This window comes from Corvus brachyrhynchos, unplaced genomic scaffold (assembly GCF_000691975.1).
Source record: "Corvus brachyrhynchos isolate BGI_N302 unplaced genomic scaffold, ASM69197v1 scaffold544, whole genome shotgun sequence".
Classification (NCBI taxonomy): domain Eukaryota; kingdom Metazoa; phylum Chordata; class Aves; order Passeriformes; family Corvidae; genus Corvus; species Corvus brachyrhynchos.
The window spans coordinates 1452373-1478684 of NW_008238325.1; the positions used below are offsets into that span (position 1 = coordinate 1452373).

A 26312-nucleotide genomic window follows, 5' to 3' on the forward strand; every position below is an offset into this window, starting at 1 on the left:
TCCCCACCCGGGTTCCACCCCCAACCCAGCCCCATCCCCAATATGGCTCCATCCCTGCCATGGCCCCATTCCTGTCACAGCTCCATCCCCTCCATGGCTGCATCCCTGTCACAGCCCCACCCCCATCATGGCCCCATCCCTGTCATGGCCCCATCCCCACGGGCTGGGGGTTGTTTTCTGCTCTCTGAGGCCCTCACTCTGCTGCAGTGCCCTACTTTCCTCTTCTGCTTTGCTAAAGTTTAAGTAAAAAAGCCCACCCAATCAAAACTCCCAAGTGACTCAACAGCAAACCCACGAACAAAGAAACTAGCGACTACTTTTTAGCATGGGATTGAACGTTCTTAAACAGTTCTGGAAAATAAATAAGACTCAAATCCTGTAATTCATTCTTCTATACCTGAGGCAATACAATGTGCATTTTTGTAGGTTGGCTTTTTGCTTCCAATAGCTTTGTAATAGTCTTATCCAAAAGATGAACTGCAAATTAATTTTCCTTTTTTCCTTTTTTTTTTTTTGGCATAAGGTTCTTTCCTCTCTTGGAAACAAAGATTTAAAGAACAGAGATTTTGTTTTAAGATCTACAGCAAATAGGCCTTAGATTTGATTATTTACATTTGAATATTAGAAGACTTTAAATAATCTTCCTGTGAAAGACAAATAAACTAAGCCTTCAGAACTGAGAGAACAGAGTTTTAATCATGTTTTCTGAGAGGAAAAGGATAAACTCTAAAATGTAGGTTATTACTGCTCTCTGAAATATCATTGCAGTAGCAGAGTGAGAAGATAGAATGATCTGAAAACTGTCTGGGCATTTGAAGAAAAAGTTTAAAATATTCAAAGTAGCAGAGAAACTGAAGGTTTGTAATAAACACAGCATGTTCTAGGGAAGAAGGGATGATATAACTGTTGGGATGAGTCCCATAATTATAAGACACGGCCATGACAGGCAGCAGAGGGAATAAACTCAGTTTAACACAGATTATTTGGTTTACACTAGTTTAATATACACAGATATACTGGTTTTATACATAGTTCTGAGCTAGTAAGAAACTGTAGACCAAAAAGCTGTTCATCCTTTGAATTCAAAATTCAATCCTGACTATCGAAGCAGTTGGTTTAACTCACTGGTTATGGATATTGCTCTACCATGGGTCTAATTCCCACATCCCACATGGAGATCTTCCCCAGTTTTTAGTGGCTTTGCATCAGTGTAGGACTAAAATCCACCCACAGAACAGCACAGTGGGAACAGTTCCAATCGCAGGACATCTGGATCATCTTTCCATTATAACATTTCCCACTGTCTTAGTGCTGGCCAGCTCCACAGAGGTGCTTTTGGGAATGTCAGTGCTCCAGGATTCACTTCTGCTCTCCACTCTCACTTCTGTGCTTCATCAGCCTGGTTAGGATTTAATGGGAGTTCTTATTGCAGCACCAGAGAACTCAATTATGCAAAATGAGGCTGGTGATAACTGGGCCATTCCTCCATGGGAAGTCTCAGTTTTATAGACTGGAAATGGAGATGCAGGAATGGTAAAATCTTATTTACAGAGCAGATCCCTCCGTGGGCACTTAGAGCAGCACAGCCTTCATAGAGTAGCTGCAAACTGATGATATCAATAGTTTTCCAAGGATTTATTAATTATTTTAAACAGAGAGTCCAATATTCTGTCAAAAAACTTTTTGCTGTTGCATTGGGATGTCTGAAATCTTGATCATCATGGCTGTGCTTTAAATGTCATTTTTTCTCTTGAAATAACTGCCAAAACTACTCGTGGTTAGAACAGCCTGAGATATCCAAGATTACAGTGCACCCAAGGCTTCAAAATTAGTTATCTTCTATCCCAGCCCGCTTAACAAAACCTCCCTGAGTTCGTTACTAAGGAGAGATTTCAGGACAAAGTATCCAAAAATCCAAACCCTTGTAATACTCTCAGTCATGACCAGAAAAGGAGATGTAAAAACTTGACAAATCCTACCTTAGAGGAGTCCCTCATGCTCCAGGAGAAACAGTACCCAGGAATCAGAAAAGTTTCTTGACATTATTCCGTGAAGAAAAGGACATTTGTAAAGGGATTCGTGGGAATTAGAACTGAAATCTGAAAGACAAATAGGATTTGATGATGAAGCTCTGATACAGAAGTTACAAAATGCTCTCCCAGTTTAAATCTGTTAGAATGCATTATAGAAGGACATATAAAATCAGTTATAATCTGTACAAATACAGTGCCTGCAGCTTTCTTCATGGAGTAGGGACACGAGGAATTACATCTCTTCCTAGGGAAGCTCCCCAGCCAGGAATTTGCCTCCAAATTTAAGGATAAAATAGAACATAGGAGTACACCAAAACAAGAAAATAAAGGCCAGAAGGATAAGAGAGAGTGCTCAGAGTGCACCATCAGCACCCTGACTCCTCTTTTGCTTATAAATATTATAGTAAATATAGTAAAAACAGGTTTTAAGAGTTTGGCGAGAAGTTAAAGAAGTAGATTTGTACATGAGCAAAGAACTGCAAGACTGATCTCAGGACTAAATATTTTTTAGCTGTACATGGGATCTGTTGTCCCAGTGTGATCCTGGTAGGAGTCAGACCTGCAAGAAAAAAATGAGATTTCAGAGAGGTACAAGCTGTTAATAGCACTAGAAACAAATCTACCTATAGCTGAAACAATTTAAAATAGAAAACCTGGCTGAGAAATTCATAGGACTAAATTCCATGCTGCAAAAAATGGACTGGGAAAGGCATTATCAGCAGGTTTTTCAGTGGGCAAGATAGCCCTTATCACAAAAGATGTGATATGGACAAGACTTACGTGTGGAAGGAGATATTGGAAACCTACTATGGAAAACTGCAAGTGAAGCCTGAATATCAGAAAAGTTTTGATTAATGTCTCTTTTTACTCTTCTTCCATCTTTGCATTCAATTTCTGAATTAAAACATTTTGATTTCTGCCACTCACCAGCACAGACATCGTGCTGAACTTTACCTTGCAAGAAATCTCTGCCACTGGAACGTGTCCCAACATCCTTTTAATACATTTCCTCTTGCCCTGAAAACACCGAGAATTGTTCCATTGATTCCGAGAGCGCTCGGATCAGCCCCGTGGGACTGGGAGATAAATGTGTTACACATTCCAGAGTGAATCCTTAAAAAGAGGCTGCAGGAAGATTAATGCCTTTGCAGCCATTGTTTCCACAGTGCCAATAAAGAATAGGAAGGAGAACGGATTACGACTCCGGACAATCTATCCCTAAAAAAATCACTGGGAAAGCGCTACACTTTTCTTAATGGCACAAATATTTTTCCCACTCAAGGAAGTGTGCACAGATCAGGGAGGTTGTTGTTGTCCCATCCCTGGAAGTGTCCAAGGCCAGGTTGGAGCAATCTGGTTTTTGGAAAGATTCCATGGAGTTCCACCATGACAGGGGTGGGAACTGGATGGGATTTAACGTCCCCCCCAACCCAAAGCAATCTGGAATTCTATTTTTTTAAGGCTTTTTCTTCAAGGATTTGCTGCTCTGATCCAAACAGGTAGCACAAGGTGACTCAGAGCTGGCAGGTCACAAAGAAGTAGCACAGCACAAATAGCGAGTGCTTATTTCAAATTAGTTCTGGTCAATATAAGGACTTAAAAATTTACCCAAGGCAATTGTCAGATAATTTCAAATAATGGGGGTATCTGAGAAAATTGGTCTCTGCTGGTGGATGTTCTCTGAAATCACATTGATCAAATGACTTATGAATTATTTATTCAGCTGTGCCCTTAACCTGAAAAGTGAGAGTTATTGATTTTGCTTCATATATCATACTGTGGACTCAAAATAGTGGGGAAAAACACCATGAGAGAGTGGCAGGGAAACAGCCCCTCAGCCTGTGTTTATCTGTCCTGGACCACAGATAGGAGTGTGTTAGTTAGGAGTGATTCTGGCTTCAGTGGCATCTGCAAAACACCATAAAGAGGATTTTTCCTTAGCAGCATGGAGGGGTTTGAATAGCAGAACAATACTTTTGGTTTAGATTTAAAATAGAAGTATTTGATTTCAAACAGAACCGATGTTTCAAGCTTAAACTTCAATATCCAAGGAGAACAGTGAAGTGTTCGTGCCACCGGATTAACAAGCACGGTCTGGGGAAGAGCACTCAAACTTTAAAGAGAATTTCTGATGAAAAACTGCAAATGTTTGCTTGTTTTTAGCACTGACTTACACAGAGAACAGTAGAAAAGGAAGGGAAGAAGCAACAATATCATAAGTTACAGTCAAAAGAAGTAATAAGTATTAATTCCTTCTCATTAATACATAATTACAAAGAAAACACCACGGACTGGTGGACACCACCTTTGTGAGGAGGTACAAAATGAGCATTAAGGCCTTGGAATAAAACAGCCAGAGATTTCCCATGGGATTCCTGGTCCGTTAATCTCCCTCTCATCCCTATCCAGCTTTTTTGTATCTTCTTTGGACTTGGTGACAGGGGGAGACTCATGAGGTTCCAAAGTATTATTGTTAAAATAACGGATTACAAGGACAAAGTTCGGCACCACCGTGCCCTGAACAACTTCAGATCACAACAGTTTCCCAAAAAAATCAGGCTTGGAAACTGTATTCCCATGTCCCACGAAGGAAAATACTCGCTCTTAGTTATGTGACTTCTTTTGACTCCAGTGGGAATCAAGAAACCTGTGACAGACGCTTGGTCTTTTTATTTTTTGTGGCTTCACACAGCAAACTTTGGGAATCACGACTCCAAAAGTGTGCCCATCTCCAACTGTTGGAAAATACAGGAATAAGATATTAAGGAAAAGCATCATTCCATGTTTTGTGGGTTTTTTTGTCAAGTATTTTCATTGTGTTGTAAATTAATACCTTTATTAATTCAAATGAAGTCTCAAAGTCGTGACGGGAGGAGTCAGATTTGAGGACACTCTGCCAAAATTTGTTAAATTCCCCTTAAATTTAGTGTTTGTTAGAAGATAGTTCATAACCTACAATATGATACAGGGCTTAAAAATGAACCATTTGGGGATGTGTGGGGTTGTCACATCTATGGAATGGAACATCTCTTCCTACAGGGAATTTTGATGAACTATGGGAGAAGAATTGAGTATTTTATTCCCTGTCCCCCTCCCTGCTCTGGAGTAAAATCCATCCTGTGAGGGCAAAAAAAAAAAAATACAGAAAAAAATCAATATATATATATTTCTCCTTCCAAATCACAGTTGGCAAATTAGATCCACATTTCTTTGGGAAAAATTGCTTTAGCACAAATCATCTCTATCAAATGAGATTTCAAATATCTTGTGTTTCCAAGGTTTTCATGGCTGCTGATATAATACAGTTACTATATAGGAAGAGTTATCCTCTGTCCTGGATTTGTTGACATAATCTTAGCATCATATTTCACATTTTGGGAGATATTTTGGCTACATGTGCTTAGCTGGTGCACTTTGGGGACTTCAGAGGTTGGCTTTGCCATGGAAACAGCGTTGACTGATGGCCAAATTTTCAAAAGAGGGGTACAAGGATAATTCCATTTTCCACAGCTGATGGACAGTGGAATAGGAGGAATTGCAACTGATCTCACTGTGGAGCTGGACACGTCAGGAAACTACTGGAAAAATGCTGATTGTTTCACCTGTTGAGTGAAACTGCCTCCCAGAGAACATTTGGGACACATGGGAAGTGTCGCAGTGACAGAGCAGGGAGGCAGCACAAAGGAGGAGCCAAAGTCACACTGAGCTCACTGACAATGGGAACACCCAGGAGAGGATGAATAATTTAATGTCAGGTATTATTTGGAATGTATTGTCCTGTGCTGGGAGATCATTTTCAGCAGAAAAAGAGCACACAGCATTTTATGGGTTTACATCTCAAACCCACGTCCTTTTGCCAAGTGGGCAGGAAGGCACCACCCAGGACAATCAAACTTCAAAATGCTTTTGATAAAATTTCATAATTGATTTTTGAGGCCCCCACCAGCAGTGCTCTGGATTCGCAGCACAGGAGGGGTGAGGAGCTGCTGGAGCGAGTCCAGAGGAGGCACCAGGATGATCACAGGGATGGAGCAGCTCTGCTGGGAGCAAAGGCTGGGAGAGCTGGGGTTGTTCAGCCTGGAGAGGAGAAGCTTTGGGGTGACCTCAGTGTGGCCTTGCAGGGCCTGAAGGAGCTGCAGGAAAGCTGGAGAGAGACTCATTACAAGGCATGGAGGAACAGGTCAGGGAATGGCTCCCCACTGCCAGAGGGCAGGGAGAGATGGGGTATTAGAAACTAATTCCTCCCTGGGAGGGTGGGCAGGCCCTGGCACAGGGTGCCCAGAGCAGCTGTGGCTGCCCCTGGATCCCTGGCAGTGCCCAAGGCCAGGCTGGACATTGGGGCTTGGAGCAGCCTGGGACAGTGGGAGGTGTCCCTGCCATGGCAGGGGTGGCACTGGATGGGCTTTAAGGTCCCTTCCAACCCAAACCATTTATGATTCTATGAAGAAAAAAAAGAACTTTGCAGTTTCAGTCCCACTCCAGAGTTTGTGGATTCCTCTGGGCTCTGCCAGAGTCGCTCACTCCCAGTTTTTCCCTCAAAGACCTGGAACATCCACGTGCCAGCTGAAGGCTCCACAACCGTGTGCTGTTGGGACAAAGCAGCAGGGGAGGCACTGAAATTTCAAACTTTAATATTTTACCATTTATTTTCTTTTTGTGAAGAAAAGAAATTTCACAGAATTCCAAATGAGCGGAATTTTGCGTGCAAAAAGACAGTAGGACTTGATTTTTTTTTTTTTTCCAGATTGTCAGAAATATAAAAGAAAGCCTTTGTCCCCTAAAACAGGAATTATCACTAAGTAGAAATAAACACATTTTACAATTTATGATGCTCCAGTGGTTAAGCTTGTGAATCAAAACATTGCTGTTTGGAGCTGTGCCTTCCTTCACCTCCTTTTAAATCTCTTTGTCTCTGTAGTACAAATTCCTTCCTTTTCTCTCTTACAGGAGAAACAGGGGCTGATAGCAAAAAATTAATCTATTCAACAGCAGCAGAATTTGTCAAAGCTTGATCTATGGCTCACTCTGCCTCTGAAAAACAGCTTTTCATAGAAAGTTGATGTGTTTTTTTCATTACTGAGGCAGCTCTCTATTTAATAACAGTGTTCCAACGTGCTGTTGATCCATGTATTGGAACAACTCTTACAGTTCGGGCTGGCCTGTGGATTTATTAAACATTTACTGGCATTTTCTCCAAGGTCAAGGCCATGCACGTGCATGGATAAAGCCAATGAAATGGAAGGGGCATGTTCTGTATGGTTCCACATTATTTAAAACTGAGAAATATTTAAACCACAAAAAAAACCAGATTTACCCAGTAAATGGATTCATTTAAATCATATTTCATTTGGGCAGTGTTTATGCAATGAATCTTAACTTAAATTCAGATGTAGGATTTTAAGAGCAAATAAATCTGAAATACCTTATTGGCTTCAGCCTGGCTACTCTGGATACACCCACGCTGCTGCGAAGAGAATCTCCCCAGCTGGAGACAATTCCTCGCCCAGTGAAAGATTCGAGGGTCTTCATTTTGAACAAATTGACACTAAATGTGATGGGAGCTCTGGGAAACAAAACTCCTCCCTGAAGGACAGATGCTTCTGTAGGGAGAAGAAAATCACAAAATCACAGAAAGGTTTGGGCTGGAAGGGACCTTAAAATCATCCCATCCCACCCCTGCCATGGCAGGGACACCTCCCACTGTCCCAGGCTGCTCCAAGCCCCAATGTCCAGCCTGGCCTTGGGCACTGCCAGGGATCCAGGGGCAGCCCCAGCTGCTCTGGGCACCCTGTGCCAGGGCCTCTCCACCTTCACAGGAAAGAATTTTTTCCTAATCTCTAATCAAAATCTCCCCTCCTAAATCTTAACGCTATTGCCCCTTGTCCTATCACCCTTTGGAGCACCTCGTGTGTCCTCTGCTGTGTTCCTGGGTTTATTTGTGGTGATCTCATCCCCTGTTGAGCATTCCAGTCCTTTCCTGGGCTCTGCAGTCCGTCCATAAATCCGGTCTGGTTTTATTGACAGGACCTGCAAAGCAGGAGCACAGAGATTGTTCAAAGCCACCTTCCACTCACCCCATCCTGAATATGGAATGATTTTTATAGGAAAAAAATCCTCGGGATTTCACAGATCAGCCTGGCAGAGGTTTCTTGTTCTTGTAAACAATTTTTGAGGCGTGTGAAGAGCTGCAAATGGCTCTGCTGTGAATCGATGCCTCTCAGGTATAAAAGGATGTATTGTCACAGGATAATATCTCTGCTTTCTCCCTGGTTTTTTTCAATACTGTCAAAACAAATGCTTGGCTTGAAAATAATTCTCGCAATATTTTGGATTCCCACTTGCTCGACAAATACAAGCAAGTCAAAATTAGAGGGATTTGTCATGGCAGAACCAACTCCAGAACTAAACACAAGCTACATCCATCCCAGTACTCTGTGTGCTGGGGAATCAGCTCCTAATCAGGGACAAATTGCTCACTTGGGGATGATCCAGGTGCCACACTGGGCATAAACGTTCGGGCTGGAGACAATGGCAGAATCCCTGCTCAGTGTGGACACATTTGTGATGTTTATAGAAGGCAAAAGGAATCAATATCCCAAAGCTTTGTTACAGGACTGCATTTCCTGGAATGATTCAAAGTCCCTCCCACCGATTTCCCGGGCAGTCATGAGCCTGTTGTCCCCTAAAAAGAGGGGATTTACAGGCTCTGCTTCTCCCACCGCCTTTTTCCCCAAGATTTATGTTTAATTTGGGATTATCAGTTTTCCTTGTCCCATAACTCCTTCCAAGAGGGAACAGATTATTTCAAAATCAAAGTGCAATCTAAGAGTTTAGTTTGGTGCATTAAATGACATTTCCCATAAGGAAGGTTGATGGCCTTTCATGATTAATAAATTAATTGGGAAAACAAACCAAAAAAAGCCAAGGAAAATGGACACAAATGTCAGATTTTAGAAGATTTAACCATGAGGGGTAACAAGGAATCAAAGCTGGAACCACAAGCATGGAGAAAAATAGAAATTATATTGCTGTGAGAAGTCTCAGATATTAAAAGATGTAAAAATTGTCCTTTATTGCAAAAACAGCCTAAAGAAAATGCTTAACCAAATTCATCTGCACAGGGTCATTTTTAAAAATGGTTTTAAAATGTTATTAAACCAGACAAACCCTGGCACAAAAGAACTTCTGTAATTTTAGCAGATGATTACTAACTGCACTAATTAAGTAGCTTTAATTGACTCAATCCAAGTCAAGAGACAATTCACGTGGATATTGCTGCAAGACTCAGCAATCATCATCTCCACAAAGTAACTTCTAAATGAGTTATCCCGCAGCTTTATTATCCCAATATCTGCTCTCAGTCTGTGATTTACAGATCCCCAGGGCCATGATCACTAATGAGGCACTGGAGGTAACCAGGAAAAGTTTGGTCACTGTCCCTACACCTTCCCTGGACACTTTGGAGGGTCCCAAAATTGAGGAAGATAAAGAAAAGAAAGGGGACAGAGGGAATATAATTTTCTGGTTGATTACTAAATTAAGCTTTCTAAACTTCTGAGCACTTTTAAAATATCAAATGGTGTCTTCTTGCTTTCCCCTGAAGAATTCCTATTTTTCTGCCCTTCTTAATTAAAGAGATGGAATATAAAAATTCTTTTAAATGCAAAAAACCAAAACATTCTAACATTGGCAGACATTGCTTCTAAAAAATAATTTTTATGCCTTGAAATGTGACTTGATCTTATTGCTGAAAGCGGGCAGTTTAAAATCCTGGAATGGTTTGGGTTCAAAGGGACATTAAGGATCACCCAGTCCCATGGGCAGGGACACCTTCCACTGTCCCAGATTGCTCCAAGCCCCAATGTCCAGCCTGGCCTTGGGCACTGCCAGGGATCCAGGGGCAGCCCCAGCTGCTCTGGGCACCCTGTGCCAGGGCCTGCCCACCCTCACAGGGTACAATTCCTTCCAAATATCCCATCCATCCCTGCCCTCTGGCAGTGGGAAGCCATTCCCTGTGTCCTATCACTCCATGAACAGCACAACTCCATCAAAAAATCAATTAACCAATGGCGTCACCATCCAGCAAAACTTTGGATAACTGAAGACACAGTCCTAGCACAGGAAGCATCAAGATCTCCCATTTTCTGCTGTCTCATGATCTAGTGGAAGGTTCCCTGGGATATTGGGAAGGAATTGTTCCCTGGGAGGGTGGGCAGGCCCTGGCACAGGGTGCCCAGAGCAGCTGTGGCTGCCCCCTGGTCCCCGCGCCGGGCCGCAATAATTAAATAAATCAATCTTGCTGCACAATTCCTGCCTGCTGGATCTTCTTCTCCTCCTCCTCCCTATAGCTGCGGGACACGGTGATATACCGTAGGAACCAGGCCTGCGGTAATAATCCCCACCACACCTTCATTTCCCTTTGAAGCCTGACAAGAACAATTAGTCCCTCTACTTCCCATGAAATCACTTTATGGATTTGCAGCCTGGTGTTTTATTGTCGTTCCTTCCCTCCAACCTGAATGCATTCAGCATTCCTGGCATCCAGCAGCATAAACCTCTCACTCTTTTATTTGCACTCCCCAGCTCTCTTATTTATCTTTCTTTTCAGAAATTTCAGGCTCAGAAGTTTCATGGAGCATTGGAAATGTTCCCTTCCCAGGTCACCATTGAAAGGACCATATTTTTTCATTTATAGCTGGTGTTTTATAAGGGATCAAAACCTCCAAAGTGAGAAGATAAAGATCTTACCTAAAGAGATATAAAAAGCTTTGTAGTAAAGCAACAACTTTAAGGCTATTTTAACTGAAACAAATGAAAAATCTGAACTAAAAGTGCAAATATGTAAAAGTAGCTCAGTTATTTCTGAATCTTTGAACTTTTACTGTGAGTACCTTAGAATTTATTTAAATGCATTTATTTATGGTGCAGTCTAAAAAGTAGAAAAACTCAACCATAGCTATCATTTGGTCTCACTTACTTTTTAAATTCATTTTTTTTCCTAAAGGTATCCCAGAAAAATGTTTGTAGCAAACATCCCATGGAATGTTTAGTTCATCCTCTTCTACATAAATTGAGGAAATAATTTAGTCTGAAATCTACTTGTCCATCCCCAGAAAATGTTCTCCCGTTCAACCTCACGACGTTCTTCCTCTTCAATAACTTTTTTCTGTGGGGGAAAACAAAAACATCAAATTAAACTCACCATTTTTAACATAAAGGTCTGCATCCCTCTTTGTTTTTTCCTTAAATATGGTGTTTAAATTTTTATGGGACAAGACTGGCAATGCTGACACCACATTCTCCTTTTTATTTACTGGTTTTGGGAAGGGAAAGTCACAGTTTTAGTCAGCTGGGAGCTTGGCAGGGCAGCTTCTAGTTTGAAATTAAACACATAAACAAGTAAATAAATCAAAGCACTGTCCAGATTTGAAATCCAGCTGTCAGGAATGATAGTTTTGAACCACACCTGTGAAGTTTTACAACCTTTCCCTTTCTTTAACCTTATTTCTTCCCATTCAGCCCAGGTGAGTGAGCACAGAGCAGCAGGTGACACTTTTTTCAGCACAAGGAACTGCACAGGAAAGAGAAAAAACCCTAAAACCACAGGGAGCAACTGCAACACAGAACTGAAACAAGGCAGAGCCAGCTGGGAAAAGCACTGAAGCAATGAGGACTTGGAAGGAGGAATAAAGAGGGATAAATAAATGTAGGTGACACGTTGCCTGAGCTTTAGAGTTCTAATGAGAACTGTCATTTAAAATTGATTTTACTCTCCGTGGGTTTTTTTTATGCTGAACTCCAGCCATTTGTTCCCTCGGTTGTTTATGGAAGGAAATCATTATATTTGAGAGAAGGTCAGTGCCTTTGCTTGGAGGGGTGAGCTCTGGATGGGTTTGGCACTTTGGGGACTGTGACAAACTCCAAAGTCTCAGGCTGCTGCAGCGTTTGGAAGGTGCCAGCAGGGGCTGGAGGCTCCAGGACCTGCTGGATTCTGGCAGAGGTAAAAAATGCGGAATAACACACGTGGGAAGGGAAACCCAGCAAAGAGACAACACCTGTGGGGGACAACATCTCCCTTTGCCTGGAAAATTAAGATGTTTTATGGCCCCATCATGCACATTCCAGTTCTTCTGATGAGATATTCTTGGAGAAATATTAAAATTGCCTCATGCCTGAAAAAAAAAGATTTAAAATCAGAAAGAACTGACAGAAGTTCCCTCCCTTCATCCCCAGAGACTCAGGCTGGGGTTTCAGCAACACATCCAACGCTGGCAGATGGCCCACACACCACTCCCCCCAAACACTTGTTCCCAGCCAGGAATAAAGATTTGCAGAGTTCCAAAGAAATCACATTTTAACTTCCCCGAGCACACCCCAGACCACCAGACCCGAGGATTGGACATTCCTCCTTCAGCAGACGGCTGCACAAGGTCCCCCAGTCCAAGAGCATGAGTAATATCGATCAACTGGGCTGCTCAGCACGGCCCTGTGGCAGCTCACACACTGCTGGCATCAATAACAAAGATTTCCTCTAAAGGGCTTGGGATAGGGCAGGAGCAGAGACCCCATGCCAGCTCAGAGCAGAGGCTTCACATCAACAGAGCACTTTGAGCAGCCCTACAGAAGCAAAATGATGCAGAACAGGTGTGTTTTCCCAAGCAAAGCAAAAGGAACCCAGCAATATGAATGCAAAGATGATAAAAACACTGATTATTGCTATTTTCTGGTTGTGCTTGACTCATTCTCTCAGAGCAGCACTGTTTCTCTTTACCATCCTCATGCCCACATATACCTGTCCTCAGAAATCCATATTTATGAACTTTTTGGGTTCTGGCCCACAGACCAAAGGTGTTCCTCTGCCTCTCCAACAGCCAGAGTACAAAGAAGGAGCCGGGATTTTGCCAAGGCACAGCAATTCTGGCTCACTGCTCTTTGCTGTTTTTCAGCTGGATGTCACGTCAGATCACCAACTTCTGCCCAAAGTGCAACACAAGCCCAACAGACCCATTTCTGTACTTTTTTCACAATTCTCCATGCACTGGCACTGTGTAAATAAGACAGGTAATGTTCTAATATATTTAAGGTGACACAAATTAGAAAAAAATTATCTTTCTTCTTCACGAGCAATCAAATCCCATCCTGAGCTGCAATAAACTTTTGGGGTAAATGCTTGAAGACTGAAGGATAAGTTAAGTGTGTAAAATGTGGTTAAGTAATGAGTAAATAGGTGCATAAGCTGCATATAAATGTTTGATGAATGAGCTGAAGTAGGGAAAAAATGATGTAGGGTAACCTAAGGGAGCACAGCTTAAAGGGAAATATCTCCTTGGCAGTGACATATTAGATTGTGAAAATAGATTATAAGATCAGATTGTCTCTCAAAGGAAGAAAAAAAAACATTATCATTTAGAGAACTTGATATGATTGGAGAAAATACCCCAAAAGCTCAAACATGCAGCAAATATCCCAGGATCTGAGGGGACAATCTGGAAAATAAATGGTGGTAGAGTCCTGTCTCTAGACTCACAGTTTTCCTACCACGGAGACCAAAGGGATGATACAAATAGATGACACATCCACATTTAAAAGATATAATTTATATAATAATCTATATATCCAAATGGTATAAATAACTGTGTGCAGAGGAGAGGCTCCTCAAGCCAAGCTTATTGAGATTCCGAGTACACCAGACCTCGTTCTCCTCACAGGAACGAGAATATTTCAAGGCCAATTTGCATTTTCTAGCCAGGGGCATCATTTGCAGGTGACTGAACAATCAATTAAAACAGCTCGAGTAGGTTTTTCTGGATGGTTTTTTTCCAGAGAACCAGGTCACTGCTGCTCATTCACATGGTTTGGGGCATTTTAGGCATTAATAGCACCAAGTTCTCCTCAAGGTTTCTGGTGCTGTCATATGGATTTACATTTTATTTTCCCCAAGCTGGTGGAGGACTGAGCCCACCCCTTCCACCAGCCCTGGGCATTGATCAGCCTGAGCAGGGTTATGAATCTGTGCTGCTGCAACTGCTCTTAACTTGACTAATTAAAATTTATAAATTCAGTGCAGAATTTATATTTTTTGTGACCAGAAGGTTGTCACAAAAAGCACCAATGGTGACTCCATAGCCTTGACTTCGGATGAAGTAAAAACCAAGCCTTTGAGAGTGAGGGAAAGCTGGAATGGGTTGCCCAGAAAGGGCAGGGATGCCCCATTCCTGGAAATATTCAAGGCCAGGCTGGACACTGGGGCTTGGAGCAGCCTGGGATAGCAGAAGGTGTCCCTGCCCATGGCAGGGGATGGGATGGGACGGGCTTTAATATTCCTTTCCAACCCAAACCATTCCAGGACTCTGAGGCAGCAGAACTGAATGAATCTGGGAGTCTGTATGGATTTTGGGATAACCCTGTTTACCTTGCACTGGTTCAAAAGCAATCAGCTCTTGGTCCACATGTTTTTTATAATTTTTTTTACAGTTTCTCTCCATTTTATGTTTTGAGCAAGTCCAGCCTCATTCCAGGAACATTGTCAGCCTCCAGAATTTTGTAATGCAGATGCTCTGCTTTATTGATTTGAATTTAGTAATTAAAGCCTTGTCCTTGCATTAACAAAATATAAACATTTAAAGCCTCATGATTTAATTATGTCATCTATTGCTCTAGTAAAGCAATCAAGGCAATCATTGGCCACTCAGATATGTCAGGATATGTCTGAAACTACTCCTTTTACAGTTCATGAGGGAAAAAAAGCTGGAATTGAGAACATTTTTGCAAATCAAACATCTCAGTTAAAAATGTCACTCCGTATCAACTGATACATTTTATTCTGGATCTGACAAGTTTAAGTAAGATTTGTATGTCTGTTGAGTCATGTTTGAAACCCAAATCAATTTGGAAGCAGCAAAAAATCCAATTGCTGTCCTTTGCAGAATGTCAGAGTATCACCCTTCTGCAGCCGTACTGCCAAAAAAAATAAAGCAGAAAAGGTAAAGAAATGGAAATTTCAAATGGTCCATAGATTTTTTTTTTTTTTTTTTTTTTTTTTTACATGACAGGATAAGTGAGAATGGCTTCGAACCGAAAGAGAGCAGGGTTAGATGGGATATTGGGAAGGAATTGTTCCCTGGGAGGATGGGAGGGACTGGCACAGGGTGCCCATCCCCAGAAGAGTCCAAGGCCAGGTTGGAAGGGCTTGGAGCACCCTGGGATGGTGGAAGGTGTCCCTGTCCATGGCAGGGGGTGGGATGAGACCTTTAATATCTGTTCCAACCCAAACCATTCCATCATTCTATGATTTGAATCTTTAAATGAAAAGAGGGACTATTTGACGTGTTTCTCCAGATCCGTGGTATTGCTTATAAAGGTTCCGAGTGCTGCTGCTTCCCTGCGTGTTGTGGAGTCCTCTCAGGTGCCCAGCTCAAAGAAAGCCTCACCTCTCCACATTTTCTGTGCTCAAAGCACTGTGTGGAGCTCCACAGAGTGAGAACCAACCGTGCTCTGAGCTGTCCCAGGCAGCTCCACCTCAGCCTTTCCCAGGCTGGAGGAGGAAGGAAGGAGGAAATCTTTGAGGTGAAGTTGCTATAATTAATTTTCTCTGTGTGCACTTTAGTCACACAGTCAATTTGTCATTGAAGGGGATAATTTACTCTCCTCTCCACAGACTTCTGAGCAGCCAAGTAAAAGACCAGGGATATTGCAGAGTGTGCAATCCTGATGAGAAGGCAGAAAAATCAGTGCTGCTGCTGCAAACCCTCCCCTCACTCCGAGCCCTTTCTTCCAGCTGGGCTCGAAAAGAACTTTCCATCAAAGCCAGGAGAAAACTATACACAATTTGAAACCTTGATCTGACCTCTTGTTTCCAAAGGGTTGTGGCTTAAACCTCTGGGTCCTTCCAGCTTCCTTTGTTCCCGTCAGAAGTTCCCTTTCAGGCGGCCTCCGTCGCTCCGGCCACGCTCTCGCGGCAGCTCCCTCCTGCTCTGCTGGGACACCAGTGGCTCCCTGACCTTCCCTTCAAACAAAAACAGACAAAAGGGAAAGGATGAAACCAACTCAAGCAAGAGAAAGGGTCGGAGAAGGCAGCGAACATTTCGGAGTTACAGCAAAACTCCCTGACTGGAAGCATTTTAACCCTCTCCCTGCAGCACGAGGCAGAGATTTTGTCCTTGCTGTGCCTTAGAATAGATTTCCTATCCTCAGGTGGATAAACCCAGGCAAAACCATCCTGGAACAAAGAAAAGCAACCAAAATCTCACATGGCAGGCTGTTGAGAGCAGCTTCGCAAAGTTTGGGTCTAAATAAGGAGGGAACTGACCTTGAAAAGGAAGATTGCTACAAGCACTGCTGGAAAAAAAGATCAGGAGGAGCATTTTCATATCTATTCAGCTTTATTGCATCTGCCAAGTGACAAAATTTTGAGCTGTTCTTTAAAAGACAAAGATTGGAGAAAAAGACAAAACATAAATATCAACTACGATGTTAAAAGTGAGATAATTCTAAGCATAGAAGCATCTCAGAAGATACAGGGGAAATAAAAGTGTTATGAATGAAACTCTTAATAACAACCTTTAAGCATAATAAGAGGGTTAGTGAGTCGTTGTGGGGATACAGACATCGGAGTGTCTCCTAAAATGAATCCATTTTAAAAGCACAGGCTTGTGGAGATGTTTAGAAATCACATTTTGCATCTCACGCCTTGATAATGTTCAAATCTGAGCATAATAACCCGGCTCCCAGCGCTGCGTTCTCCTGCTGCTGCCTTTTCATTTTACAGCCCCAGTTAAGCACCGTTCCTCGGAGCTGAATGGAGCTTGATATCTCCTCTGCAGAGATTATTTTCACAGCAATAATCCAAGTTTTTCATTTGCAACATCAGCCCATTGCTGGTGAGGGAATATAACCAAAAAATAGCATGTGTGAGGGGGCATTTTAGTTTTCCATCTATTTGTTTGCTTTTAATTTCTCAGACATTTGTCAGGAGAGAAGATGGCTGAGGGGGAACACGTTTTTTTCCCATCGTGTAGCCGTTTTGGATGGGGTTACTTTGAGTTCTGCAATTTTCTCCCCATCCTTTGAATCATCACAGCCATAATTTGATGTCCAGAGTCACTCTGCTCTATTTTTACCTCATATGAGCAGAACTGGAGGTACTACACAGCAAACAGGTTGAATGCTGCCAGAAGAACAAACATTGGCATCATGAGGTGCCCCAAGAAGGGTGAAAGGTCCCTTTAAACCAACAGCAGTCTTGTTTTGAACTAATATTAGGACTTAAAACTAAATCTTGTCCTTTTAGGGCTTTTATTAGAAAGTAGGAGAGCATTCAGAAAGAAAACGAGCTTAAGATCAACCAAATAAATTTATCAGAAAGAGAAGTTACTGAGGTTGTGGAGCGTGTAAATATTCAGTGAAAGTTTTCCAACCTCCTTGAATGCCGACCTTGGAAATTCCACGGAACCATCTGCTCCTGGAATCTGTATAATCTCAGGACCAGGGAATATGAATTTCCTAAGGGCTGGATTCTTGGGGGAAGCAGAGGCAGAGAAGCATGACCAACAATTTCCCAGCCTGGAAATCTCTGGAGTTATCAGCACAGATAGCGAGGGGAGGCTTTATGATGTGCAGGGCAGAGCTGATTAGAAAATTCACTTTAAATGGATGCTAAAACAGGGAGAGACGGAGCTTGGCTGGCACTCAAAATTTAAATAGAGCATAAAAAGCTGTTACTTTATTATTTCATGAGGAACTAAAGGAAAATAATCAAGAATACTTGTATACAACTTATTGTAGTAAAAAAAAAGAGAGGGACAGTAATTCAGATTTTGGGATCCAGCAGCTTTATGAACTAAAGCAGCAATAAATCCAAAAATAACAAAACGAAATAGAATTTAGAAAGCTATTTAAGGACAATTTGAATTACACAGTGTATTAGTGGATCCATGTATTTTTATTCTGCTCCAGCTCTTGGTTGGGTATAAACAGCAGGATAAAATAGGAAAGTTAAACTCCTGGAAATCACAATTACTGCATTTTATAATGGCCATTTATATTTACAGTGTTCACTGCTCAAAGCTGAAGTTGTGGCAGCTTTGTCTCTTTGAAACCTGTTTACTACAAGACATGTTTCCTCAAGGTTTGCACTGAGTCTCCCATAAACAAATCCCACATGGATGGCCCCAAGGCTTCATCAAGACACAGTTTTCTCCAGACACAGGAGGATGTTTTACATCCCTGCTGCAGGTTAAATTCAAAGCAGAAATATTTCGGATATGAGCATCGTGTTTTTATTTATGATTTCACAGAAGAGCAGAGAGGTGTAGAGGGGTTCAATGAAAGGTCCCTCCTGGAGGAATGTATGAGATGGAATCTCAGGGTTCCTGGACTCGCTGACCTTTAATCCCCACAAACAGGTGGATGAGAAAGTCTCCATGGAAATGGGGTGCTGATCACACATTAGAGAGAGAGCAGGGGGAAGAAATGTAGGGAAGGAAAAAGCAGAGGGAGAGGGAATTTCAATGTGCTCTGAACACCAGGATCGTTAGTTCTCAAAAGAAACAGATCACAGAATCACAGAATTAAATGAAATTAAAGTCAGAAAAGACCTCCAAGACCTCCAGTCTAACCTTTGACCAATCACCACCCTGCCCTAAACCAGACTGCAAACTGCCACCTCTACTCACTTGAACATTTCCAGGGATGGGGACTCCACTGCTTTCCTGGGCAGCCTGCTCCAAAGCTTAACCACCCTTCCAGTGAAAAAAATCTTCCTAATATCCAGCCTGAACTTCCCCTGCTACAGCTTGAGGCCATTTCCCATTGTCCAGTCACTGGTTTACTGGGAGAAGAGGCTGAGCCCCTCCTCACCACGATCTCCTTTCAGGGAGATCATTGCAGAAGTTTTATAGAAAATGATATTTATTTAATTAGGGAAAAAAAGGACGAAGTTTACCTTAAGCATCAAGGTTTTGTCTTCCACGAGAATAAAAGGGTTTATCAGAGCTGTTATTGAACTAAGATTGCCAAGTGCCTTGAAGTAAAGGCTGTGTGTGCATCTGACCTCACGTCAGAGGTGAATTGCAACAGCAATGGCTCATCAACCATAAAAACTTTATAAAAGCAGCACATCAAAAGCAAGGAGGGTATCACCAGCGCCCTGGTTCACTCCCGTATTTTAATTGGAAAGCTTTCCAGAGATAAACAGGCAGCAAGAGAGGGACGTATTAGGATGTCTTGCACCTCTGGCAGCGACTTCAGTCAGCAGAGGGAAGGTGTGAGACATCAAAGCAAACTCCCCTGTGATGTTGGTGGTGGCAGTCCACACCTCGTTTGACATCTGTAATTAGTGTCTGGAGGTGCCAGGGAGGGAGGACTCTCAGCTGCAGCCTTTGTAAGAGACAACAAAGCGCTGCAGAGATGCTTCTATTTAGCCTTGATGTACTTGGGGTTTGTAAAGCAAACGCGAGTGTTAAATACAGGCTATGAATAGACTGGGAAAAGGGGGAGGCCAAGCAGAGCTAACCTGGAGCCAGAGGACTGCAAGAGACACTGAGAAATTTCCTTTATGCTCTGATTTCTTTCCCCTCCCTCTCTCAGTGTTTATTAATCTGTTCCTGCCTTGCAGAGCAGCCACATTTCCGCAGTCCTGGTGGCATCCCACATCCATCACCTGCCTGAGGCAGCTCTGCTCCTTCCCAAAGCCACTCAGCTGAAGGCTCGTGGCCAGGGGCCTTTCCTACAACTCCCTGTTCCAGAAAGATCCGTGTTGATCCCTCTTAGCATGGCCAGGACCCGTCTCTGTGGGTTTGACAGCTGCCAGCCCTGTGAGTGACATTGAAAGGAGCCAGCAGAATTGCCCAAAACGCTTCTCCGCTTCTGGATTTTACATCATCTCATGGAACTTACTGCAACTACAGTGACAGCAAATGTTTGTCACAACCGAAAAAAGAGCCCTCCAAAACCCACGGAGAAGCCAACAGTTGTCAGATTAATTTCTCTCCCATTCCTCAGCCAGAGACTGTCTTACAGCAATTTAAGGGACACCAGGAGCCTCAGCCTGCTCTTTTCTCCAGTAATCTTTATGTTTCATACCCAGATTTATCTTGTCTAAAGATTTAGGAGTGAAACTTTACATGAGGCTTCCCCAATTTGTTATTTTCCCAGAAAGTTTCTTCCCTGTGAGTATTAAAGGTGTGTCGCTCTCTACTTTCGAGCTGCAAGAAAATAGAAATGGGAGGAGAGGAAAAAAAATGAAATAAGGACAACAGAAATTTAGGCTGAATAACAGGAGCAACTCCTGTTTCCTGAAAGAGAGATACAATAAACTTTGAAATAACAAATTGGTCAAAACAGCAGAAATAAACTACAGAGAACAACTCCTGCCCTGGCAGGAGATGAACTTGCAGCACAGCAGCTTTTATCCATCCCCAGCTTTAGATTGCACCAATGGAAGGAGAAGAGGGTATGGATATCAAAGGAAATTGCTTTAGGGAATTCAGGCTCGCTGTTGGCTCTGTGTCCTCAGGGATGTGGTTATGAAATGAAAAACACCTCCTCGAGCTGCCATAACGGCAAAAGGAAAGAGAAAGTCCTGTTTGGGAGATAATGTTTATGAGAGACAGGGAGACAATCACAGAATAAAGTCAGATTTTCCCAGCTGGAAATGGCTCTGGTGTGACTGGGCCAGCAGGAACCTCTGACAAGAAATAAATCTTTGTTTAAGGATTAATTGCCACCTTTCAGCAGCACAGGGCTCCCATTGGTGGGAACCCTGAAAAGAGAGATTTCTTTAAAGGCAGCTTTACCCTCGTGGTGTCCCAGTGGCTTCAGAAAGGGAATCGAGGCTTCTTAAAAGAGAAGGATCCTCTCTAAGTGCCACTGTACCACCACATTTATCCATTTATCCATTTCTGAGCAAGGGTTCTCGTTAGAATACAGGGATATTTATCATGTACAGGAAATCAAAACAAAGAGACTTCTCAGAGCTTACCTTGGTGGGGGGGAAGAGCTCAGTTTTTCTGGAGGATAAAAGCGTGTTAAAGTGCATCCTAAAACCTGCTGGTGCTTGGAGAAATGCAGGAAATCGCTGAGGAGATGTTCTGGATATCTTTGGGGTGCTCTGTTTTCTCTCTCTGTCTCAGAGTTGGCTTGTACCCCCTGGGGACAGATCTTTGTCAGGGATGACACGAATTTTCCCAGATTTCCAATAAAGTCTCACAACACCGACACCTTGGCAACAGCAGTCAGGTCTCCTTGCAGAGCTGTGTCAGTGTATTTTTCCATGTCTGTGCTCCTGAGGGAAGAGATCCTGAAGTGGCAGAACAGCAGGAACAACCTGTCCTGCAAAATGGAAAACCAAGAAAAGTATTGCTTTCCCTCATAATGCCCCGTTTTTAAGAAGCAACCTCCCATAGAGGCGGTGCAGACAACAGGAGCTTCAAACATAATTTCCCAAGGCCAGAAAGCTCAAAGTTAAAGAGCTCACCTGAGAGAAAATCTATTTTAGCACTTTGCAGATAAAACATTTCATTTAGAATATCCCCTCCTGAAACATTGCTGAGATTTCTCCTAAGTGAAGTCACTCGGGCATCCAGGGAATTTCACATCAATAAAACAAGTCATGCTTCTCCTGCAACTTTTATGACTACAACCATCTCCTTTCCCCCTTCTTCTTTATTCCTTTCTGCTCCTCCAGCGACCTCAGCTCTGTAATCACTTAAGGAAGAAGGAAAAAAAGAAGATTATTGAGGTCTGAGCGCCACAAACTGTTCTTCCTCCTCCTGCTCTCCCAATATTCTTCATTCCTCAGAATATTCTTTGGATGGGATCTAAGGGTCAACAGTGTCAACTTCCCAGGCTTCTAACCAAAAGAAGGCAGGGTTGATGGGATATTGGGAAGGAATTGTTCCCTGGGAGGGTGGGGAGGCCCTGGCACAGGGTGCCCAGAGCAGCTGTGGCTGCCCCTGGATCCCTGGCAGTGCCCAGGGCCAGGTGGGATGAGGCTTGGAGCAGCCTGGGACAGTGGGAGGTGTCCCTGTCCTTGGTAGGGGGTGGGACTGGATGATTTTAAGGTCCCTCCAACCCACACCATTCCATGAGATCGTGTGTGTTGGGCTGGGATCAATCTTGCAGCAGATCCCATCTCACCACTTCCCATCTAATCACCTCAACTCCCTCTCCACACACTTCGTTCCCTGCTGGAATGAAAGAGAGGATGAAAGGCATGGAGCTGCTGTGTGGTTTGGGAACTCCTGAGAGCTGAGAACTGCTCCAGGACCACAAGCCCCTCCTGCACCCCCACCTGAGCAGGGGTCACCTCACAACGACAGCAGAGCTGCTGAAAGCCCCGGCCTTCAGGTGATTTATTGAATTTTAGACCCTCCTAAGCAGATCCAGAATCAATTTTTAAGTTCGGAATTCAATATCTCCCAACACTAAATTTCCTGTTTTCCAAGCCCACGAGGATCAAATCTGCAGCTCATACTCCAGGTGCTCATTCTGTGATCCAGTTTTATGAGTTTTACACTTTCCTAAATTGAACCAAAGGCTGAAACCGGATGAATTTTTCCATCCTGTTGCCTGTGAAGCTGAACTTTCCCATTAACGTAATCCTGAATGGAAATCCCAAGTTTTAAGGTGATATACATTGATATAAATAGGGAAATATTAAAAGCAAATTTGTTCAGCACGTTAAAATCCTGCTCTTAGCAGTCAGAGGTAATCAGTTTGTCATTCCACAAAAAGCCAATTTGCCTGGAATGAAGCAGCTATTCAATTCCTTACTTTTCCCATACAAAAAGCCATTCTGGAATCATGCATGAAGGCTCCTGGTATAAGTGATGGGATTCTTCCAAGCATTACACAGCATTTCAAGAAGCATTAAACTCTTACCCTCCCATTTTTAGCTCTTACATGTTTCATCAAAATCCCGATTTAGAGCAAAGCAGCGAACAACAGGGTTCTAACAAAGAAAGTTTTCAAAAATAGGCGGTGAAAACCCCAAAGTATGAGATACAAACCACTAAAACTGGGAAATATTGATTGGATTTTAAAAATTCAGAGCAATGAGGCAGTAATTTACAATTAAATACCACATTTAGCACACTGTGTGTACAGAATACAACTCAATAGTATAATGCATTAATAACTCAATAATATAATATCCAATATTCCAGGAGAATTCATGTTAATATTTAGCCTGTTTATTAATGGCTCCAAATGAAGCTGCTATAAATTTGCACAGGGGTAGTCAGTAATGATGCATTACTCTTATTATTTCCCATTTAAAAATTAATTTTTTGGGTATTGTACCTGAAGTTCCCAGGGGTAGAGTTTTGTCCTCAAATGAATGGATAGAAATTTCTGCAAAAATAAACCAAACTAAACAAATGACCAAGGAAAGGCAGCAACCTTTGCTGTGTTCTGTAGTCACACTCTGCACTGATTTGTTTCAGGAAGAAATTATTCCCAGAGCTGTTCGTCATTTCCATGAGAACCAATTGTTCAAAATAATTCTGTATGCTTCTGTTTCTGCTCCCACCTCCCAAAGCCTCACTGGGCCCAAACTGGGGATGAAACATCCAAAAGGTCCTTTGGAAAGCATTTTATTAAAGGGCTTAAATTTCTGTTCCTGTTTTATATCCTCACAACTGTCAAAAAGAGATTTTACCCGTGGCTGGAATCTGTCCAGGGCCATTTTACATCATGGAATGGGAATCATTAAGGTTGGAAAAGCCCCCTAGGACCATCAAGTGAACCAGCACTGCCAAGGCCACCCCCGCCCCATGTCCCCAAGTGCCACATCTCCATGGTTTTTAAATCCCTCCAGGGATGGGGAATCCATCCCTGCCCTGGGCAGCTGTGCCAGGGCTCAAGAGCCCTTTCAATGCAGGAATTTTTTCCTGATATTCAATCTAAACCTCTCCACGTGGGAATTGTTGTTTCCACAGCTTGTGGCAGCTGTGATATTTCAAAGTCTAGTGTGGAATCCGTGTTTTGGTCTGAGAGGAGCAACTGTTGAGTTTTGCAGTCGTTTCCCAGCCCTGTTTCTTCATGTGGATGTTTCACATCCCATTTCCTGCAGGTCTGCCAGCCCACGCCCATCCAACTGCAAACACATTGACTCATTCATCCCAGCGGAGGGCTGAGAGAAATCCTATAAAAGATCCTACTGATGTAAAGGCTGCAACTGGGAGAAAATTCACACTCAAAAGACTTTTCCGACCATGGAATAAAAATTATTTAAAAGGTACAATTACACTCTCGTTAATACTGAAATTATTCCCAAGGCAAACAAGGTTTTCCTAGTCTGGTTTTTGTCTGTTAGAAAGTAAGGGATATTTTGAGGGGGCAGAGAGGGATAATTTGGATTTAGTTTTTCTACACCTGATGTTTTCATCTTTGCTAAATTATGAACTTCTCATGGTTTATTCTCTTCTAATTTTTCCCCTAAATTTTGGAGATGAATTGTCCTCTTAAACTCCTGAAAGGTACAGTGGGAATTAAAAGCACAGGTGCAGAAATGAAGGAAATATTCTATGGCACCAGCAAGGGATCCACTGTAAATTTCAATATATCCTTTGTTTGTGTCCATTTAATAAATGGGAATTTCAGGAAAACCTCCTGTTTGAACCAAGCAGGGTGATCACCTTTCCTCCCATTCCTTGATTCCATCAATTAGAGACTGCCACAAACAATTTTGAATAAAAAAGTAGTTTGAATGTTACACCCTGGGCATTTTGGAATAGAAAGGATCCAAGTGCTCATTCCCTGAGTTACCCCTGCTTCGGGTTTGCTCCAGATTGCTTTGTGCCCTTCAGCTGAGACACGTGAAAATCAGGCCTGAGGCTGCCCTGCCACATTTCTTCCAGCTCCTGGGAATTAAAACCTTTTCTATCGCATTTTTGGTTTACATTTTGTGCAGCTGTGAATTTCCTCCTTAGGCAGGAACTGGAATGGAAGCTGAAAGCAGCATTTTTGGCCTTTAGACTGATTTATCCCATCAAAACATAAAAATCACGGGCTGGAGTTAACAAGGGAAATACTTGTATTACCAAAATGAGACCTTTTCTAAAAGATGAGATTCTGGGTGCAAAATGCTCAAAGTGGAGTAAATCCTAAATTGAATTTAGTACAGAGACATTAAGTTCAATAAAAGCTGCCAGTAAGAGCACTTTTTCCATTACTATGTTGTGTCCTGAAATTACATGAAATGAATAAATACAAGGACATCAAGAAATACAATTTAAAAGATAATATCAACTGCTAAGCTGGGTTATTTTACTTGATCCAAAATGAAATTTGAAGAGCTGATGGTAAAGATAAACACAATTAATTCCTTCAGCCACTAGGAATTAAACCCTTACCTTTGCTTGCAATCCAAGCTTCCTCCTGCCCCAACCCTCTCCCCTCCATTCTTTTCTTCCCAAGTCAGGATGAAAGAGGTTTTCATGGATATCCAGTCATTCCCAGAGCCAGGTCTTGTGGGACAGAGGCCTTGTGGCCAGGACTGAGCAGAACAAAGGCATATGGAACAAAGGAACACAAAATATGGGGAAGTTCGGGATCGTGGCTGATGCAACAAATGCAGGGAAGAGAAACTTCCAAGGAATCTTTTTTAGGTGTATGTGGGGGTCACAGCAACCTCAAAACATAAACCTACAAACAGAACAGGAAACCAAAGGACCTTGCTTGACATATGGCAGCTCTTGTTTTGTCACAGCACAATAATTTCTTGCCTCTTACTGAAAAATGGCTCCAGAGAGAGAAAAATGCATGCAATAACTGTCCTGAAAAGAAAGATTTATTCATTTTAATGCAAGTTTCTCAGAGCTCCAAACTATTGGCCTCACTCAGACCATAATCACTGACCTACAAGTGATTCCCCTGCCTTGGCCATGGCACCTCGAGCTCCCGCCATGGGTGCAGCAGCTTCACCTCCCTGCCAGTGTCACCCCCAAGAAGGCCCCATCCACCCTCTCCTTCACCAACAAAGTGCTGCATTTGATATTTCTGCAAGCACCTGGGCTGAACCACCACATTTTCCACAAGTTTCTGCAGCAGAAATCCTGATTTCCGTGAGCCCGTTCAAATTCCGCTTTTACATCCTCTGCTCGAATAAACCCCTCGGATTATTCCACTGCACCAGCCTCGCCCTTTCCACTCCATCCCTCATCTCCCTGCTGCACAGAGGCAAGCAGCTAGAATCCAATCTTCCCATTTTTATTGCCACAAACACTTTTTCCTTTGCTGAGAGCGTGTCATCCCAGTGCTCCCAGCTCCCTGCAGTTG

The 26312-nt window shown here is 42.7% G+C and overlaps 1 long non-coding RNA gene across 1 annotated transcript in view; it reads right to left on the minus strand.

Moving 5' to 3' along the window:
- The window catches only part of LOC108446766, a 54113-nt gene extending 32757 nt beyond the window's left edge, over positions 1 to 21356 (minus strand). Inside the window, exons 1-7 of the long non-coding RNA XR_001862066.1 lie at positions 21013 to 21356; positions 15880 to 16038; positions 12089 to 12205; positions 11011 to 11199; positions 7937 to 8060; positions 7456 to 7633; positions 1980 to 2099 (exon numbers count right to left, since the gene is read on the minus strand). This is a non-coding gene — a long non-coding RNA (uncharacterized LOC108446766). The remainder of the gene's footprint in view (positions 1 to 1979; positions 2100 to 7455; positions 7634 to 7936; positions 8061 to 11010; positions 11200 to 12088; positions 12206 to 15879; positions 16039 to 21012) is intronic.
- Between the last annotated feature and the right edge of the window lie 4956 nt (positions 21357 to 26312).